Consider the following 16,221-nt stretch of genomic DNA (forward strand, 5'->3'; position numbering starts at 1 on the left):
CAGATACTGAGAGCAAACCGGAGTCTGATTGTCTGCATTACCACATAAATTTTCTGTGGGAAGAAGATGAAGATGAAGAAGTGAGTGATTGGAAAGAAGCCCAGGCTAAAGATTCTTTTTGCAGTGAAATGATTGCTAAACTTCAGCAGCCTACTGAAAACGAAGATGCAGGCATGACCAGGTTACGGAAGTCCTTTAAACTTCATCATGGATTGCTGTTCAGAAGTTACAGTGGGGAGTCTCCACAGTACAAGTTGTGTGTTCCGAATTCCAGACGTCCCGAGCAGCTGAAAAAAATTCATGATGACGGCGGTCATTTTGGTGTGGGAAAGTGTTATAGGCAATTGCAATCCCGATATTATTGGAAAAAAATGAAACCTGATATTTCTAACTATATCCGTGATTGCCTGATTTGTGCAAAAGTGAAGCCTGACAAGTTAGGTATCATGAAGGAAAAGCTGCACATTAGTGGAAAGGAACCTCATGAGATGCTTTCCATTGACCTTATTGGAAAGTTACCGCCTTCTTCAGGGTACTATTATATTCTCAGCCTTATAGATGTTTTCTCCAGGTTCGTCACAGTTTATCCTGTGCGGAAGGCTAGTACCGTTGAGATAATTCGATTAATGAAGGAGAGATATTTCGCCCATTATCCAGCTGTTAAACTAATTTTGTCGGATAGAGGATCCCAGTTGACTTCCAGGTCATGGCAGAGTTTCATCGAATCCATGGGAATGAAACATGTGTGTACGACGCCCTACCACCCTCAAGGAAACTTAGTAGAGAGAGCAAACCAAGATATGACTCGTTTACTTAGGGTTTATTGCCAGCACGATCACCAGATTTGGTCCAAGCATCTTTATGAAGTTGCCTGGTTAATTAACAATTCTCTTTCTGAAATTACAGGATATTCACCCATTGAATTGTTTTTCCACCATTCAGTTCCACCACAAGTGCTAAGAGATTTTCCATGGCCTGTGTCAGAAGACGGTGAGAAAGACTGGCAGAGTAAGGTTGTTCAAGTGCAGTTAAGGGAACGATATTCTGTGCAGAGGCGGAACCTGAAGCAGAAGTGCCATGCTTTGCAGTTGAAGGAGGATGACCTGGTGCTGCTAAGAAGTCATCGTCCAAGTTCAGCTGTTAACCGAACCATTTCCAAGTTGTTTTATTTGTGGACAGGACCGTTCATAGCTACCCAATTGAAATTCAACACGGTAGTGTTATTGGACACAAAAACTCGTAAGGAAGTGTGCAAGGTAAATTTCGACAATCTGAAGATTTTTAATTGTTCTCCAGACATGAGGAAAATACTTTTAGAAGGTTGAATCCAAAATCTCCTAGACTGTGAGTGCTTCCACGAGTCGTCGTCGATTTTGTTTCTCAATGGAGGGGGCGATTGAGATGTCCTTCCCGGACGTATGAACAGTCTGCTGAAGTACATCATCCCGCCTGATAGATATGAATCTTGGAATAGAAGTTACGAGATTAATGGAAGTTCATGTGATAATTTTTGTGCTGCTGTTACTATGATTTTTAGTGCATTTGGTTATGATGTAAAATGTTGTTCTTAATTGCATAATCAAGATAAATATATTCTGAACTTAGATGTTAACACGTAAGTCCTGAGTTTGTTAATTTACTGCAAATCTTAATGTTTTACCGTGCCCTGGGAGGTATCACGTGTATACCGATATACAGTCTCATGTTACTCATGCTCAATTTGTATTGAGATGAATTTATTCTTATGGATATTAATATGTTATAGTTGAACCTGGCACGACCGTGTCAAGATAAAGGTTAATAAGAAACTGAAGGTGCCACAAATCTTCATCTTTACTTCCACAACAAGTTCTCGATGCACAAATGTGGAGAAAAAAGTGACACTCGTATGAGTAGAGTGTAAGAGAGAGAGGGAAATTTGCATACAGAGGAATGGACAAAGAGGCGAGAGGATTTGAACACTTACATAAATAATGAGAGTTTACAAGATAAATGATGAGAAATGCAGCAAAAATAAAAGAGTGAGAATGATAAATTACTGATGTTATTGGACGGCACATATTAACAAATATGTTTGTTGTGATTCTTATATGCATACAAAAAAAATACATACAATAATCTTCATTTTCATGTTAAAACATCCTAAAATAGTCGAATTTGAAACAAACTCACCGATAACTCGTGACATTAACCTGGAGGCAAATACTGGATTCGGACTTGACCCCAAACACACACAAACATTTGGAAGCTCCTGCCATTTTCAATCGTAATGCCAGTGATTTCTGAGAAAAATGTAATCCACATTCTTCATTTATAGGTAATCAAATTCGTTCTAAAGAAAAATAACTCTTGGATGAAAAACGTAACGAAAGTTTAAGCCGGCTAGATGAAAGAGCGCGTTTAATGGTCGAGTTTCAATCTCGAAACTTAAGTTCCTGAGTTCGAGTCCCAGTTCATAGGTGTACGCCTGTGGTGTTAGGGAGAATTCACACTGAAGAGACACGCGACATGCGACACGAGACACATGTCGCTTGGAAGCCAACTTTAGTAATCAATGCAACCTTTCGGACCGAATAGACACGGCAAGTTTCACGTGTCGCATGTCGCTTAGGTGTCTTTCGGACTGGGCCGTTTTCCTCACTAACGTGCATCGTGTCGCCTCAGTTTGTTGTTGGCGTATGCGTATTGAATGATGCTTCATTTCAACGAGCTATATTTAGACTCTAGAAGAGAGCTCAGCCGGAGGCCTTACAACGTGTTTGAAGCTCAAATTTGTTGATATAATAAAGTATTGATGTGTAAAATGTTTTAAGATTTAAACACAACGTTCTTTTCGCTTTCAACATTGTGTAAAGAGGCTGAGTTTTCGCCAATTACGACGCGACTGCTTTTATTTGAAAAAAAAAAAAACAGCATATAGAGGGACTTTACTCCAAAATAGATCAATCAACATGGTGCATGGTTTCTCAACTGCCGGGCCGCGAACCGAAGTCGTGGCCTCGTATCAACTATATTGAGCTGCGAAATGTTCTGCTGAAAGTGGTTGACAACTATCATAATCCCAATATCATATTTGAGTTATGAGTTTTCGTTTTTTATGTCCATTTTGTGCACAAATATACTTATCAGGACTCGACTTACAGTATAAAGTTGGACCTGCGCCACTATGTGCCTCCACCGGTTATCGAACCCGGGATCACTTAATTACAAGGAGACGACATTACCAGTTCGTCATCCACACTTTTATATTTGTTAAAAATCCTACACACATAATCAAACTATTATTCATATTACTCTTTATGATTATGCTAAAATTTATCTTAAATACTGGAAATATTTACGAGGACAATTCTTGGACTAAGTACTTAAAAAAATACCGCGACATGGTTTCACGAAGGTTGAGAACCATTTCTCTAGTGTTTAGGTATTCGCTTTATTCTGACTGGAAAGTCTAGCGTATACAGTTTGAGGTCAGTGCATATTATTTCTCAGTTTTCTCATGCACAACATGCCTCTCGCGAGTTTCAATAACTTGCACAAATGCTACAATGCAATTTAGATGTAACAATGTCTGTTGTTACTTATTTTCGGGTGACTAATAAACCGATCAATACAATTATATCGGTACCATCATGCAAACTGAGCAAAGAAACAAGTGTCGCTTTCCGCGTGTCTCTTCAGTGTGAATTCTCCCTTAGACGTGTTCATACATGTTCCGAGGTTGTGCGATACGTGAGTACAAGGTCCCGAGTCAATAAGTAGATGAGAATATTGGACTGGAGGAGTTATGAGATACATATATCTGTAAATAGCCAGCGACATGAATAGACGAGAAAAGTTAAAAATAAGCTTCCCAGCGCGTGCAAAGGTTATCCATGATTTTTCCCCTGAAAAACTTTGACTAAATGTATCTGAAATGGACTTTTGGTACTAATCTTAGAATGTTATTACACGATGCGGGAAAAATTAAATTGGGGCTTGTCTGCAATCTCCGTCTGCAAATGGGCAATGAAAGTGCGAAAGAAAAACTGACAGAATTTTCGCCATTGACAGTGAAACCAATGAACAGTCGTCGGATAATCCCACGTGGCCCATTATAACAGATGACTCTCGTGAACAACTTTTCATATACTCATGGTCCCAATGTGATGAAATTTACAAGGACATTCACAAAATATCATAGGCATATTACCTAACTGTTATTAATAAAATGAAAATGTCGCCTATTGTCATAGTATGTAGTATGTATTATCATCACATTTGCATGATAGATAGACCTCCCCGATGGCGTAGTGGTAACGATATGAGGACGGGAAGTGACAAGACTCAGACGTACTATTAATGAAATGCAAATGAATAATAGTGAGTATTATACAGCTTACCACTTGTACATACTTCCGTACTCGAAAAACACCTCGAGCCACTTCCACAGTCTGTCCTCTATCTATCAGCTGTTCTAACTACTCGAGGGCCTCCCCGATGGGAGTGGTAGCGTCGTCGCCTTGTAATCAAGGGGTCCCGGGTTCGATACCCGGTGGAGGCACAAGTGGTTCGGATCCAAATTTAAACTGTACGTCCAGTCCCGATTAGCGTTACTGTGCATAAAGTGGACTTCAAACAACATATCAATCAATAACTGCTCGAGGCGAGAGGCGATGAGGAGCTTTGAGGTCAATCAATCACCTGACCATCACGTCAAAGCGACGCTCCTACCTGAAGACCTTTTTCTTTACGCACAACTCAGTACACTTTATTCCAAAAAAAATAATTCAAGAGATACAACTCGAATTTACAACTGTCTTAACGTCCTTGTAATCAAGGTGTCCCGGGTTCGATATAAGGTGGCACCTTGGACAGTGGTTCGGATTCCACTGTAAACTGTAGGCTAGTCCCGATTAGCCTTTGCGTGCATAAAGTGTACTTAAAACAACAAATCTGATAAAAAGTTAAAGAGAGTTCTGTTCTGGCCATGGGTGTTCTTTGTAAGCATCCCTTCATCAATTTCAACAAATTACCATCCATCCTCATCGTCGCGATTATCCAAAACAACCAGAGTGAGACAAAAATAGCAAAAGTAAAATGAAAAAGTAAAACCTTAAAGTAACAAACATTACCAATACATTAAATAATATAATTTCGTAACTTTATACTACCACTATTACAAGAAAGTGTTTTAAACTTGTGCCAGGATACCTCCAAGCAATGACTACAACTCAGAGTAAAAGAGCGTTTCAGCAAATAAATTTAAGTGAAAGATGTATAAACTATATAAATTTCTTAAAAATCTATGAATAAAAATTTAATAGAAATGAGAAGAAATCATGTGTAATGACTAAATTATTATATATAGGTGCACTGGAACCAATTTAGAAGAGGCTAATTTTGTAAAGGCTTTTGTATCTAATTCAATGAATATATTTTTATACTCAATGTATCATGCAAGTAATACGAAAAATTTATTCAATTCAAATAGACATTACAAATCATATTAGTTGGAAACACTACCTTAAACTAATGAAATGCAACAGAAGTAGGTATAGATTTATCATCTTCTCTGGAGTAAATGGCCGATTCTGTGATTATTCCTGTTGATCGTAACTTCATTCTAATTCATGGCTACTTCGTGTAGTTTCTCTATCCCCAGAAGTAAGGAAATCCTGTAAGAAGAATTAGTATATATTTTATATGTATATCTAATAATGGTTCACGTTATTGCTATCACCGATTGCTACGCTTATCGTATTACAGAATCTCGGATTAATATTTCTTAGAAACGCAAATAATTGTACATTTATAGTAATAACTTTTATAATCCTCTACATCTCTTGTTTCCCCTTTATTAATAAAGAAGTGAGATGAGGATTGTCTTATCGGCGCAGTGGATGATCATATATTAGGTACTTAAAGTATACAATTGGAACTTAATATTCGTTAACCCAATATTTATTACAAAACATATTAGTACTTATACTTTCCAAATACAATCAATTCAACAGAAATGTCTATGGATTATCTCCCAGTTAACCTAGTTTAATTTGTCCCATTTGATAGTCAGCAGTCAGTAAGTAAAGGCTACACGAGTCAGAGCAAATCGCAACCCAGCCCAAAACCCCCCACAGTCAACATGACCCGGAGCAATCCACCTAAAAAATCTAAACTAAAACAATTTCCTTTACTTGCACTTTTAAGAACTCAAAATAAATCAATGGACTTTAGGTAAATTACACCCGGCCATGAGGGCCTATAAAGGGCGATAGACTGTAATGCATTATACTCAGCCTGTCCAGCCAGTGTCCAGTACGTCAGAAGTCTCTCGTAGTCGGCAAGGATCTGCCACGCTAAACTTCTCGCTCGACCAGCGCAGAAGCCCAGCCAATGGCAGAACCTTCCAGAGTCACCTGTCTGTTGAGTCTCCATACGTCATTCATGAGTAATAGTACACTATGGGCTTACACTTTGAAGAGTTAGTAATAATAATGAATATATATTAGAAATCTTGTATAGAATCTTCTTCGGTAAAATCCTTTTTATTACAATGGCAATGTTATCAAAGGGTCCAAGGTTTTGTCTCCAGTGGTGGCACATTTCAGTCGGTAAAATTCCACTTCAAACTGTTTTCTTGAGCTATCTCTGAAAAAAAATATCGCTGTGTTCATTTGTAATTGGTTGGAGTATTTTGCTAATTACACTTCGATATCACTAGATTTTTCATAAAGTAACATGTGCTTTGAAAAAGAACTCACCCCACATGAAGTTGGCTGTCTTCATGTCGTCTCCCTTCTGCTGCAGAGGAACTGGGACTCTCTGAGGATATGGCATTGGATAAGGTACAGCCACTGCCACGCAAACAAGCAGTGCGAGGAATACAATGACCTTGAAAGAAGAAAGGTGGTTTTATATTACAACGAGAATGAGTGACGATTAGATGGATTTGATGAAAGGACACTCGCAAAGAACAACACTTGACCAGGCAGATTGGAACTCGTGATATTTGGTGTCGATAAAGAAAGAAAATATGACACAAGCATGCCTTAGAGAGTTAGATGTAAATTTTCGACGTTTTTCAATTTGATCTCGATTAACTAAATGTTTGAACGTATAACCGTATTTCTGCAAAAAATATTAACATCATATTTCCGTTCTGCATATTTTCTGATTTTTTTAATGGAAAAAATACTACATACTGAACTTTACTGTTTTTTCCAAACGGCCTGTAAAGAAAAGATAAGTAACAACCTGTCTTGAGATTTCCTTATTAAACTTATTTTATGTCAACTTTCTACCTCATCAGGTTAATCGTGACGAAGAGGATGATTAGATATAATTGGCTAAGATGCAAATGTAAGGAGACATCCTTAACCAGGCCTTAAATCTACCCAGAACACTGTCATTCAAGCAGGATAAAGGACAAAAGTTTTCAGTTAGGTATATCATTAGTTTATAAGGTAAAGAGACAGTTACAAAGAACTTTCCTTTTTAAACCCGGAAACATAATAACGGCCAAGAGTTTGTAAATATTCTTAGATTTAGACGTATTTTGCCTTTAGTATAACATGACAATGTGGGGAGAATTATCTCGATTAAGGCTTGACAGGACCTTTCGCAGCTGAAAGGGTGATTTTTTTCAAAATTTCCTCTCCATTCGAAAAAAATTATTTCAAAATATGAAATTTTACATACGCTTAGAATTCCGTCTAGAGCATTGACGTGAATTTTCGTGTAGTTTTCTTTCACTGTTGTCTAGATATTATCCAATGTTTCGCGATTACGTAAGTCTATTAAACTATTGATAATATCTAGACAACAGTGAAACCAAACTACATGAAAGTTCACGTCAATGCTCTAGAAGGAATACTAAGCATATATAGTTTTTCATATTTTGAAATATCTTTTCGAATGGAGAGGCACAGTGGCACCTGGACTTATTGAGTTGTTCATTGAGAGTAAATTGATGCAATCGAATAAGCAAAAGTCAAGCATGCAATTTGGTATCAAACGCAGGCTCATGCTGTATGTTGTATTCTTACCTTGGAAAACATGACTTCCTTCTATATACTTCCCTGTGTACAAGTAATGAATGAAAAATAATCGTGTTGCCGGGTGCTTATATAGTTCACGAATTTTCACATGATTTGTCTTCTACAGCAAAACATGCATGTCTACATTAGTCACGTCCAGTTAGCTCACTTCAAATGGTAACCTTGAGGGAGAGCGCCGATTAGAAAAATACACGCCAAGATGTTGAATCGTTGCACAGAGAGAAATGTTCATGAACACTTTTGAATAAAATATCAAGCATATCCTTATTCATTATGTTAATTTCTATAGTAAAGAAATTAAGGATGAAATAAATCATTGTGCTCATATCTGGAGTTGCAAATCTTTACTGGTGTTACAGTAAACTTGAAATTATGTGATTATTCAAAATACATATGAATAGAAAATATAAACTAACCATTGATTACATAAAAACATAATATACCGATTGTTAAGACGAAGTTATTCAGTCACCTTATATCAACGTATTGCAAATTTTATCGATTTTAAAAAGCCAAGAAAACCATGTTCATTTTTAAAAAAAATTATTTCCCTTCTCGAAATAATTGGTATTTGTGAAAAGTACAGGGTGATTCAAAAGTCCCTTAACACCCCTATATGATGTAAAGGAATTAGCTTGGGTACAAATGGTCGTTGTGCAAACATGTTAGGCCTAAAGGGAACCATGTTGGTCTTTCCAAGCGGACGTCCGCCATATTGGTGGCCGCCATATTGAGTTCAACAAAGTTTTTAAATAGGAAGGGGGTGATGTGATATATCAAATCAGGCTATAATTTTATGAGGAATGCAATGATGAAGATGTGTTCAACCTATCTTTAATCCGTTAAAAGTTATGACTTCATGATTGTAACAAATTTATCATTTTCCGGGTATGAGAAAACAGTGCCAGAATTCTCCTAACTCGTTAGGAACGCATCGAGATCGTACGGCTGTCTGGGGAGAGATGTTCACGTGTCATTGCAAATGATTTTCATCAATGACACCCCCAATGAGATCCAGTGTCGAATGTGACATTTGTATAATTGGTCGAAACACCATTCACAATATTCAACCAGACGCTCCGGACCATACTCACTGAGATGATGTTGAAGCTAAAGTTTATAGAGACGCCATTTGTGGTCTTGCAAGATCCAAACGATTGTGAAAATCGGCGTGTGCTACGGTTTGGGAACTTTGAAATGAAGCCAGAACTGCTGGGGCTGTTTCTTCGTCGGTGGAAGTTCTGAGACGTCCTGATGGCGACCTATCGTTGACTGATCGTATCTTCCGAAACTTTTGGAGTAATTCTGTGTTCTTCAGAATCTGTTGGAATTTAGTATAAAGCTACTGGTGTGTAATATTGCAACTGCAGCTAAGATGTTGAAACTCTTTATACATTTAAAGAATAAACCAAAACACATCACTCAAGAAGTTTCTGATAATTATCAGTTTTGAATGATTTCGTACCCTGGGAAATTCTAATCAACATGTTTATTAAAAATAATATAATATTAATTATAATTATTAGTAAATTATTGACTTCTATTTAGCGATAAATTTTCAGACTTTTAAAATAAAACATTTATTTCGTTTCATAAGCAAAGATTTCAGAGTAATTTTCCGTGCTAAAACTCTGATTCAATGATTATTTTATCGCATCAACAGCAGTGATTTCATAATTCCTTTCAACAGTTTCTTTTAGACTTTTTGTTTAAAAATATTTTTATGCATGGAAAGGCTAATCGGGACTGAACGTATAGTTTATAGAGGGAACCGAATTACTCTGTGCCTCCACCAGGTATCCAATCTGGGAACCCTATATTACAAGATGACGACTTTTCCACTATGCTATCGGGGAGGCCATTACAGTTTCGTGTTGTGTACAATCCCATTTAACAAATCGAAACTTAATTCACTGTAGCATCAATAATTAAGCATGTTTCATTGACGAAGCGGTAAATAATTTTGCACACTAGATTCTCACTTTATGTCTTATTAAGTGTTTACAACAGCGTGTTTACTAGATGAAGGAAATGAAGTCATGGAAAACTGATGGCTCATTCATTGTAACGTTAGAATTGATTACATATATGTTTCAGGCGGTGGCATGAGATGGATCAGAGGAGGGGAAAATTCAATTTCGTGCTTCGTTGCGAGTGACGTCAGGGTAAATGCTTGAATATAAAGAGTGCCTCCAGCAACAACAAACACAATCGAATCTAATTTCAAAGCAAGCACAACATCAAGGAAAAATGTTCTCGAAGGTAAGAATCGAAAAATATTACCAATTTTATTTACTACTTTTTGCTTTGGCAGCTCAATCCTGATTTTCACCTGCACACATGCCAATGATGTATGGAATTATTGGTTAGTGTACATTGATAGACAGAAATTGATGGTTAAAATAGATAAATTGATAAGCGGAATTATTGTTAAACATATAAATGTACGTACACACTTATTTGCTGTGTAAATAAATTCGCATATCGAATTACTTAACTTACGTAAAATGATTTCAAAATTAATTGTTAACATATAAATTGACAAAATTAATTTTCATTTTTTAACTTTCAAAAATATTAGTTAAATTACTTGAGTTAACGTACAAAAATATTTGTGCGTTATTACAGACTTCAACCTAAGTTTTTTGTTTGATGGTAACTCCAGTATCGTGAAATCATTTTAAGATGTAATTCAACTACTGTACATGAACGAACAGTACGTGACGAAACGTGTCATTAGTGATGAATTCACTCTCCTGTTTCATGTTTAAAATTATTGTTTCGAACATTAAGATTTCTGTTATATGAGTACATAAGAATGCTAATTCTTGTAATAAACTAATTTAACATAATGTAATATAATATAATGTTAATTGCTTTTCAACTTACATTTAACCCGATTCACCCATTTCAGGTGATTGTATTCCTCGCACTGCTTGTCTGCGCAGCAGTGGCTGTACCTTATCCAATGCCATATCCTCAGAGAGTCCCAGTTCCTCTGCAGCAGAAGGGAGAGGACATGAAGACAGCCAACTTCATGTGGGGTGAGATATGACTAACAACGTTGTTACGAAATGAAACGGTAGTAAGATGTAACAAAAGTAGAATTTGTAGAGATTTATTTATGCAAACACAGAAGTTATATCACATGCCATATTTAGTTTTAGTGGATTTTGCATAATTTACTATTTATGTTAAAGAAAATTATATTTTCTCAACAAAATTATTATTTGTTTTAATTCATCTGTACATATCAACTCTTGTAATTATTTATTTCTAAACATGCATTAAGTATTTTTATATATCTATTATAGGATTTCCATATTTCTGGGGCTGAAGTCGCTTATTAAGACGACGACATGGAACATCACAAGATACATTAATTGGCTCTGAAGCAAGAAGTGCAATACTACATTGATTCAGCCAAATATCTCTTGTAAAAGTATGTGATTTTTGAAATTGCACTTTTAAACATTTTCTGAAAATAAATATTCAAATATATGTGATATTTGTTTATTATTTGTAATGTTTCTACTTACTTTCCAAAAGTACTCATATTTTGTATAGGACAATAAATATTGGTATTCAAATGATTAGAATACAACTATGCTTGAATATCGAACTGAGTTTCTTCAGAACATTTATGAATTGTTCGATGGCATCTATTCAATTGGTTTGATATGTAACAGAGAGTATGCAAAGGCAGGGTGGCTTTCGTCTCTATTGACCTCATCTAGGAATAGTTTCATCTGTGAATGTGGAAGAGAGTTAATGCTGTTATAGGTCTCGTCTCAAGTTGCAAACATCTTGCTCGTTCCTTACCTATTCTCCAATTACAAATGTGTATCTTGTTATCGAACTGGTATCGAACAGCCTCCTCCCTGTATCTAAACTCGATTCTCTGTATCCTAGAATCTCAATTACTGCGTTCACGGGTCAAACCACAAGAAACGTTTTCTCAGATCCAGGCCTCGACGAGAGAAGGACAGGGGCCATCCAGTTGTTCCTCGCAGTGAAGTGCCTAGGGATAGAATGGACCTAAGTTAACTTTTGGGTCGTAGTCCACATGGGGTTCAAACAAGTCTTACTCTTCGAGGGTCGATCTCGCACTCGTATGATGAATGAGGAGTCCAAGGGTAAACCCAAGCAGGAGTCATGTATCAGATTTATGGTCTGAAGGTACCTACTTCTCAGCTGAAGCCGGTACGGGCAGGCTAGATGGGAATCCGCTGGTACTCTTTCATTACCAGGAACTCTCATCTTTTCCGCTGCTAAAGGTATATGGTAGTCACTATCTGGCCGAGAACTGAGGCAGCTGGATCCCGACGGTCCATAGTAAAACTACTTGCACACAACATATTATTATGCACAAAACCAGATTAATCTGAATACAAATGTGTGCTAACGAAACAATGTAATAAATTATAAATTTAAAAATATATAAATAAGCCTCGGAATTCTTAATACCTTTTGGATTTGACATTATTGTTGTAACACATGAACATTATAAAATAAGTTTCACAGCAGGTCTTGAATTAAAACAATAAATTACAAGATTAATGGATCAGACGGAACGCCTTGTCAGTACGTTACATGATAGTAAGGAAATTATAATGAATACACTTGTTAAGCATCTTTCCCACAAGCTTTATAATCAAAACGACAGAACCTATCTGTAAAAAATTAGGCACCTACCTCTTCCTTTGATATCATATATGACTTTATCATATTTGTTATTTAGTGTCTCTTTTCTTCCGTTTTTGGCTAACCGAGACATTGAAAATGAGTGATAATATGGTGAAATTGATGAAGGAACACTTGAAGAGAACACTCATTCCCAGACTTGGATTCGAATCAGTATCTCTGCGTTAACCACTGCACCACGGGCGGGAGGGGGGAGTTGGCCTTTCATATATCTGATACGCCATCAATCAATGTAGGGGATAGAAATCAAGCACTCTCTAAATATAACCTATTTTAGTACAAATCATCCGAAATGGTCGATGTCGTGAGTAGTGTAAAAGTGCCGCAAATATGCTCGGAGTCTTACTCCGCAAAGATTGATGTAAGACTATTTATGGTTAGGTAAGTTAATCAGGACAAAACCTAAATAGGAACCGAACTACTGTATACCACTGTATAAGACTTGTCTTATCTGGAATTGACACCCGCAACAAATCATCCACAAGGAGAGATTAGATTTTGACAAATTGTCTGGAAACCTATCCCCCCACCCCACACACACACTTCAGGAAAAAGCTAATTCGTCCCTGCGTATGCGTAGACACATGGTGGTTTCTGAGCATAATGAAATGCATCTTGTTCGTTTATAAGTGTTCAGGTTTTCTTCCATCAGAAGAACTAGACTGTTCTTACTTTAGCAAGTTTAGACAAGTACCGTATAGAAACAAATCGTTCCCTTTTAAAGTAACACGTTGCCCTGACAGTTACCAACACAATTTTGGAAACGTGATAATTGAGACAAATAACGAGATACTTCTGATACGTTGCCTTCCAACTCTGGTTTCAACTCGCAGTAGAAAGGTAGCATGGTCGTATATAAGGAATGAGTGTAACGGGTCTCCCTTCCATTAGTAACAATTTTGCACTAATTGTATATTTGTAATGAAATAAATCAATCTCAAAGTTAGACATAAAAAAATTGGTCTAAAAGATTTTGAAGGTAATTAATAACACACACAAAGTAAGCGTTTTAATAATGAAAGTTAAATTGTAACGAAGTTTGAGTTTTTTTCTCAAGTATTTAATTCTACTTTATATACAGGGTTTAACATAAATATATGTCAATACTTGGGGGACATATTCCTCACATGGAGACGATGAAATAATGTTATATGAACATGGGTCCAGAAATGCGTCATTGACGCGTTAGAGCGCATTTTCGAAAATGCTGCACACTGTGTATGAGGCGAAAGCGGTGTAGTGTGGAATGTCGAAAAAGCTGTCAGATGCCACATACCCCACATCTGGACTGGCGGGAACATGGTGGGAGACATTGGCGTTGACCCTGGGTGAAATTGGGGAGGGGGGGGTTCGAACTGTAATGTGTCAATAAAGCGCTTCCTGACTACGATGTGTTTCTCAACCCCCCCTAATTTCACCCGCCTAATTTCAACGCCATTGTCTCCCACCATGTTTCCCGCCAGTTTAGATGTGGGGTATGTGGCATCTGACAGTTTTTCGACATTCAACACTACACCGCTTTCGCCTCATACACAGTGTGCATGTTTTCGAAAATGCTCTCTAACGTATCAATGACGCATTTCCGGACCCACGTTAATATAATATTTTTTCATCGTCTCCATGTGAGAAATATGTCCCCCAAGTATTGACATATATTTATGTTACACCCTGTATAGATAGATTAATTGGGACTCGACGTACACTTTAAAGTGAAATCCGAACCACTGTTACCTCGACTTAGTATCGAACCGGGGACCATTTAATAACAAGGTGATCTAACAAAGTTAATGTAAAAATAATATTGTCTTCATTATTATAATGAATGTACATCAAGCACATATTTCAGTCCAAATTGAGCAGAAATATCTTATTAGTTATATTTAGACATTATTATTCATAACAAGTAAATAGTAACAATTTAAATGCAACTAAATTTGTACCATCCTGTACGTTGAATCCCACCCATTAATTCTGTATATATACTTCCATGCCAGAAAATTTAAATCAAATTAATATAATGAGAGTATTACATCTAAATTTCTGTTATGCTTTGAATAACGATTTGGAAAATGCATATGCAATGATTGAACCATTACAAATAGTTGTGCTTATTTCAAATATCATAATTACATTTCTACCCTGAAGTTGAGAGTGCCGTTAGCTTTAGAAATCTCGGAATCCTTTCCACCACTCACCAGCTTGAAGCCAAAGGGAATCTATTCATAATTCGTCGCCAGGAAAGCTTGAAGACTTGCTTCCTATTTAAAACAGTTTGGTTTTGTATGGACTTATGTAAAAATTCATTACATAATAATTTTAATCAGAGTAAGCCATGAAAATATTAACGACATATCTGTTAATACGAATAATTTATTTAATACATATAGGCATTACAAATAATTTCAGTAAGCATGATCCGAAATTTTAGGTCAACTAATCACAAAGAGCAGCATGTATGTATAGAAAATCATGATCTACTCATGATATTATATCATCTGTGATTTTTCCTCTCCGTCATAAATTCTGTCCATTTCCGAACTCCTTTAGCTGTAGTTTTTCTAGCCCCAGAAGTAAGGAAAACCTGTAAATATAAAGATAGATTCTCGTCATTAATATCACAGTTGGACACTCTTATTAAATCAGAGGACCTCTGAACAAGGTATCAAGATTCAAATAAATATGTATTACGATGGTAATGACAGAAACTAGTTTGCAGTGACAAGTAATGTATAAGTAATAATGTAAATACTTTTTCAGTATTTTCTGAGATTCTGTGAATACATTCAAACTCTATACAATTGTTTAGAAGGGGTCTAACCTTGGTCTTTCTAACAATTCTCTTCACCCATCTCTGAACAAAATTCATTTATATCTGAATTTGCGATACGTTTAACTATTTTGCAATTACAAATCGACACCATTCTGTAACATTTTTTATTTTTGTGATGAATTTTGTCGAGATTTGACTAAGAACTCACCCCACATGAAGTTGGCTGTCTTCATGTCCTCTCCCTTCTGCTGCAGAGGAACTGGGACTCTCTGAGGATATGGCATTGGATAAGGTACAGCCACTGCCACGCAGACAAGCAGTGCGAGGAATACAATCACCTACAATAAATAGAAATTCAAACTGAAAATTTGTCTTGCAAATATATTTTGCTCTTTTTAAGTTACTTTTTTTACCTTATAGATTAATTGTTACGATTATGATGGAAGGTTATTGATAACAAGCTCATGAACCAAAACCTCTTCACCAATGAGTCGACATGGAATGGAAAATTTTTCTGCTAGAAAACCTATGCAAATATAAAATTTTGTTTCACAAGTTTCACATGTACATACATATTTATTGCTAATATAAATAACTCAGTTTGAGATAGTGTTTCTATGGAAGAAATAACGACTTAATTTCTTAAAGTACTCTTTTTCCTACGTTGATTTAGAATCGGTTATATGAGTTCATGATTTACTTTTAGTG

The 16,221-nt window shown here is 36.4% G+C and overlaps 1 long non-coding RNA gene across 1 annotated transcript; it reads right to left on the minus strand.

Moving 5' to 3' along the window:
* Positions 1 to 5,541: 5,541 nt before the first annotated feature.
* On the minus strand, positions 5,542 to 8,047 carry LOC146002319 (uncharacterized). Its single transcript, XR_014443693.1, has 3 exons — positions 8,028 to 8,047; positions 6,744 to 6,873; positions 5,542 to 5,657 (listed from the first exon to the last, which is right to left on the minus strand). It is a non-coding gene; the product is annotated as an uncharacterized LOC146002319 (long non-coding RNA).
* Positions 8,048 to 16,221: the final 8,174 nt, after the last annotated feature.

The sequence above is a fragment of the Lepisma saccharinum genome, chromosome 18, assembly GCF_977018435.1.
Source record: "Lepisma saccharinum chromosome 18, izLepSacc3.1, whole genome shotgun sequence".
NCBI classification, from domain to species: domain Eukaryota; kingdom Metazoa; phylum Arthropoda; class Insecta; order Zygentoma; family Lepismatidae; genus Lepisma; species Lepisma saccharinum.